Genomic DNA, 5952 nt, shown 5'->3' with positions numbered 1-5952 from the left:
TATTTATTTATTGAAAAAATCTATAAATATAAATTTTTTCACCAAAATGTTTCTTAATTGATAGGAAACTAAAAAAGAAAAATCCCATAGTCCAATAAGAATGCAATGTCGAAATGCTTATATTTCAATTATGATGAAAAAAATCTTCATCACAAGGTTTTGGAAAAATATGTATAGATTGAATAAAATGATGGATAATAATTTTAATTAAGTAACAATTAAGTAAGATAGATATTCAAAAATAATAGAAAAATTATTTATTATTTATATTAAATATATATTAAATATTAAAAATATACAATGAATATAATATTATAATACTTAAAAAATAATCAATGCATCAAGACACTTTGTTGTTAACTTTCTCCTTGACTTGTTGATTATTAATAAATTATTATAATCCATACAACAATGTTTATTTATAAAATATTGAATTGAAATATTGTATGCGACTAAACATGTATATGTGTACATTATAGATATTTAGTAATAAATTTAATAAAGTTCATTGATCTCTATGTCTCTTGCAATGATTGATCGATAAACATTCTATAGAAGCATTCCAATCATCATACATAATTAAATAAAGATATATTTATTTACATGTAGTGGAAATACATTAAAAAGTATCGTTATTGAAAAACTTTAATATGCATTGTAGTATAAATTTTTTAAATAAAAATTCAATTAATACATAAAATATATATAGTTATATATTTAATCGAATTAAATTAAAATAAATAATATATTAAACATTTTTATATATATTAAACAATATTATTTCATATTATATTTTCTTAAAGATTAATTTCATTATTTTATAATTTTTTAAAAAAATATTGTTTCTATAGTTTCTTCATTTAAAAAAAATTTTTTCTTTTTGTTAAAAGTTTATGTAAATGTTGAAAGAAAAAAATAAAATTGATGCAGGATTCTTAAATTAAGAAAATGAATAAAGAAAAAAATTAAAAAATACTTTATAATTTTTAATAATAATAGAATAATAGAATAGAATAATAACCAAAAAATGATCATGTGATTATCTTAATTATTCAATATTATAAAAAAATTTAATGTTTTTATTATAAATCTTATTTATTAGTTTTAACATTTATGTAAGATTTGAAGAACTAATAAAAAAAATTTAATAAGATTTTAATTCCAAAAAAAAAAACTACATTTGAGAATATGAATAATCATTAATAGCGATTATTTCTTGATCTGAATAGAATGCATATGTATAAACGTTTAAAAGAATAAATTGTATATAATTTCAACATAGTACAATTATGTCTGTTTATGTACAAGAATAAACAAATATAATGGAAAATAATTCAAATATAATGGCATGATTATACTTTTCTTGGAATTTCCAGATGCGAGATTGAAGATTGAAAAAAAATTATGAATCATTGTTTATTTCTACAATTTTGTGAGAAAGTATATTTTGATTTTCCTTTATCAATCTTTACTCTGCATTATTCTAGAATTTTAATATTCTCTCCTACTTTTTTTGTCAATTTTTCTATTAAATTTAGTATCGTTGAAATTATAAAAATTTTAATATTAGAAAAAAATTCTTAAATTTTCAAAGTACTTCTAAAAAATCATAAAAATTAATTTTAATAATATTGGAAAAAATTTTTAAATTTTTATTTTTATTACTTTTTATTTTTTAAATTTTCATTATTACTATTACTACTATTACTTATTAAGGAATATTTTTAGGAGTACTATATACAATGTATCAAAAAACTAAAAAAAATGCCAATATTTTAACAATGTTTTCTCACTAATTTGATTTATTCATAAATTTGAAAAAATTTAAAAAAATTGTTACAATCAATTACATTAATTAAGATAAAAAGAGAAAGTGTCGAAAGTTTATACATTTATTTCATAGAAATAGAAAATCAATAAAATTGACCTTGATGTTCTTTTTCAACTTCGGGTTAGATTATCAACTATTGAACAAGACATCAAAGTGACACTTCCGGCATGAGAAAACGCGCATGTAAAATCAAACGGGGCGAGTGTTGCCTCGGATATGATAAATTAAGATTATAAAATAGGGTTATAGCCGGCGTAGAGAGAGATCGACTATTGTTCTCGTCACTTGACCTAATCAAACGTTCAATCAAGATTACGTAACATGCAAAATACACGGTCAATCATTGCGTAGATGAAAATAAGTATAATTACAAGGACAAGAATGTGTCCACCGTTTTAATTATGCTATAAGGATATTGAAAGATTGATTTCAAAAGCCAAAATAAATATAAAAATATCGATCGAAATTTATTCTATTTTTCGCTAATGCAAATATAATAGCTTATAATTTTTCATCATAATTGAAATAAGTCTCAACATTTTTATATATCAAATTTGTTTTGATCTGTAAAATCGATTCTTCAAATGTATTTCATAAATACATTAAATACACTATATTATTTTATATTGAATGCGACAATTTAAATTATCCACCTACGATAAATTAAATTTAAATTAACTGCAGAAATTGGAAATTTTATTAAATCGATTACACAGATTATTAAGATTAATATTATTAAGATTATTAAGACGCAATAATTAAAAATTTATTGTAATTAAAAAATAAATGATGACATAAAACATTAAATTACAACATTATATATTATAGCTTTATGAAATTTATAAAACTAATATTGCAATAAATAAATTAAAATTGTAAATATTCATTTAGTAATTCGAAAAAAGTTAAAAATGACTAGACTTACTATATTCATAACATTATCTATATAATTATTCATAATAAATAAAATAATTTTATAATAATAAAAGAAAAAATATGATTTGTAATATAAGATTGACAAAAATATTGTTCTTAATTTTCTCAATTTTTTTTCTTTTTTTTTTATTTTTCTACTATATAATAATAAATTTCATGCAAATAACATCAAAAAATTTCATAAAAATTTTAAAAATATAAAAAAAAAATATTCTAAGAATTTTGATAAAAGTTCACTAGCAAATACTATAATAAATAACGGTAAAACTGCTTTATTCATGTCATGAAATTGATTTAGCATTTCTGTAATAACGAGACTTGTTCGATAGTCAGCCAACGATCTCTGAAATCTGAGAAATACGTGACGTCAACGAAGTACGAGTTTCATATAACAGGAAAATGTGTACTGTATCATGGGATTTCCATTTCGATTAAACCGTACGGGATTTCCGCTTACAATAAGTTTGAACTAGGTGCACTACAATAAAAATGTTAATTACGAAAAAAAAATAATTGCTGGATAGAATTTAAAAAAAAATAATTAAATGAAATGATAGATAGACGAATGATAGATAAATAAATTAGAATTGGTATAATAAAAAAAACTGATATATTGATTAAAATAAAATAAAGTAGATGTAGACATAGGAAGTGTTGTAATTAAAAAAATCATATATCAATTAGAAGAAAATCCTGGATAAATGTATTATCATATCGAAATATGATATACCATGATCAAAATAGTATCAATTATTTAAAAAAAATCAATAAATACATATTACCTGTAAATACTGTAATTTTAAGAGTAAATTATCAATTATAGAAAGGAAAAAGTCAGGATAAATACGTTAAAATCACCTTATTAAAAACAATAAAAAAATGAAAGAAAATTATAATAAATAAAAAATGTCATAATAATATATCGTAATATAATTAAGAGAATAAATGTTGAAATTTTATACAATAAATATAATATATTATATGAAATTTTTAAGATATGTCTTTAAAAATATAATTTTAAAGTGTTTCAAAAGATATAATATAATTATTTTTATTAATTTTATCAGTAACTCTAAAATATAAAGATTCACAAAATATATACTATTTAATTTTGATAATAAAAAAAATAACATTATACGAAAAATAAAAGTTTTATTATTTGTATAAATATTTAATTTATAACTAAACTTGATAAAGTATAATCATAAAGAATATATTAATATTCTTGTCAATGTTGATCTCATAATCTCTTTTAAACCTTTTTAAACTTGTAAAAGATAATTTCAAACATTGTATTATTTCTTTTTTATATCAAAAATTATATATAAATATTATTCAAATATTATTATATAAATATGATTAACGTGCAATATAATGGATAAAATAATAAATAAAATTAATAAAACAATAAAATGAATAAAAATTGTTTGTTGATTTTATAATTCTAATTTTTTTTTATAATATTCCTCAAGATTTTAAAATACTTTTTTATTTCTATTAAAATAACTAACGTTTAGATGATTTTAATGATTCTTAATAAAAGATTATTCAGTACAAAATAAATAATCTCAGGTATTTAAAACCATTTGCATATTGATGCAACACATTGAAAGGATCACAATGAAATCACTAAAATTTTAAGAATCGTTTTAAAATTACTTTCCTCGTTCAAATTTCTGTGAAACGGTGAACGAAACTGGAATTCACATATTTCTTGCATCAATCACTTGCATTGGAGAATATTTTTACCGTTTTTATTGTATTATGAAAATGATAATCACAATAATTGCATCGAATAATCGATTGGAATTCGTTCATAAAACGAGTGATGCAATTCTTTTTGTTTTGATTTAACAATAGAAAAACGAAACAATAATAGAATATTCTTAAGAAAAATTGCGACTAACTTTAATGTGCAGATTCGAAAAAAAGATTAGTGAAAACGAACTGAGACAAGAGGTTATAATTTGTTCGGTTACTTATTGCGATTAATTAATAATAACGGAATTTGAAATATTTCGAATTACTAAAGTAGCAGAACATTTGAATCACTTCGAATCTGATTCAAAATCTAAAAATTTTTAAAAATCCTGATCATTTTAATAGCTATGAAACTTTTGAAAATTATTCTGTCTTATTTATATTATCCAGTTTTCATTTTTACCGACATTATTTCTTGCTTGTATGCAATAAAAAAATGCTCTTATGTATGCAATAACATAAAAAGTAATAAATGGTTAATAAAAGTGAAAGTGTCAAAAATTTTGAATTTATTGAGACATTCCAAGACTTTCAAGGTAATAAAAATTTTCGTAATCGTAACTTTTAATTCAAATGTATTGTACTGCAGTGTTATAATATTGCAGTGCTTAGAGAGGTTAGAATGATCATGATATTGAGAATCAATCTCACAATTCGTTTCAACATGTAATAATTATTCCAATAAATTTAAAACTGAAATTAAATTCAATCAACATATAAAAACTGATCTTGAATTTTAAGTATTCATAAGAAAAATTCATTAATTTTAATTGTTTTTACGTTTTATAAGAAATTGGCCATCTTTCTATCATTTTGATAAATTTTTGAAATTTTAATTATATGGTCATAATTTTTTTGATTAATAAAATACAAAGAATTTTGAGAAAAAAATGAAATTATAGTGATTTATTTAAAATACGAATATTCATATTCTATAAAAAAAAATAATGAGATTGATAAATCAAATATAAAATAAGAAAAATGATATACCGAAATAATAAAGAATTTTGACTTTGAACTTACAAATATCATTTGTAAATTGATATTTGATATTTTTCTTCTATTAAATCTATTATAATCTTCAATCTTTTTTATTAATTATAAAAAATTAGAATAACGATAAAATAAAATTAATATGATAAAATTTACAATTTTTTTGTAAATTTTTTTTATAGTTTTGTATATAAATAATTAAATTGAAATATTAATGTTTCTAATTAAATTATTATACAAATAACATGGATAGAAGTGTAAAGTTAAAATAGCTGATTTTAAATTTATTTTTGTGTCTTTATCGAAGTTCGAAATACAGTTCGAGAATATGCGGTAAGTAACTTAAAGCTGCATTTTCACTGAAACAAATCAAATATTTTATCAATATTTGATATTTTTTAAAAAAATCGTCAAATGTTTCTTTATTCTTT

The 5952-nt window shown here is 19.7% G+C and overlaps 1 protein-coding gene across 2 annotated transcripts in view; it reads right to left on the bottom strand.

Annotated features, from left to right (window-relative positions):
• LOC108001634 (orexin/Hypocretin receptor type 1) overlaps positions 1-5952 on the bottom strand; it is an 84659-nt gene that overhangs the window by 75399 nt on the left and 3308 nt on the right. The gene's annotated exons all lie outside the window — the stretch shown is intronic.

This window comes from Apis cerana, linkage group LG1, assembly GCF_029169275.1.
Source record: "Apis cerana isolate GH-2021 linkage group LG1, AcerK_1.0, whole genome shotgun sequence".
NCBI lineage: Eukaryota > Metazoa > Arthropoda > Insecta > Hymenoptera > Apidae > Apis > Apis cerana.
Note: the sequence above shows the minus strand (reverse complement) of the source record. Positions and strands in the feature narration are given on the sequence as shown.